Genomic DNA, 418 nt, shown 5'->3' with positions numbered 1-418 from the left:
TGTTTTTTTTTGTTTGTATTCAAAGATTACCCCAAGTAAAATTTATTTTTTTTTGACTTTTTTTTATTTTATTTATTTATTTATTTTTTTTTTATTTTATTTTATTTATTTATTTGTTTATGTAGTTATTTTGTTTTTATTTTATTTATTTATTATTTTTTTATTTTTGTTTTTATTTTATTTATTTAGTTAGTTATTTGTTTGTTTTTGTTTTGTTTGTATTCAAAGATTATCCCAAGTAAACCAAATAAAATTTATTTTTATTTTTAGTTTTTATTTTATTTATTTATCTATGTATTGGTTTTTTGTTTTATTTATTTTATTTATTTTATTTATTTTATTTATTTTATTTTATCTATTTAGTTGTTTTTATTTTTTTTATATTCAAAGATTACCCCAAGTAAACCACATTTATTTT

This window comes from Eimeria mitis, genomic scaffold (genome assembly GCF_000499745.2).
Source record: "Eimeria mitis Houghton genomic scaffold, Emh_scaff8159, whole genome shotgun sequence".
Taxonomy (NCBI): domain Eukaryota; phylum Apicomplexa; class Conoidasida; order Eucoccidiorida; family Eimeriidae; genus Eimeria; species Eimeria mitis.
The sequence above is the reverse complement of the archived record's forward strand: the minus strand, read 5'-3'. Positions refer to the sequence as shown.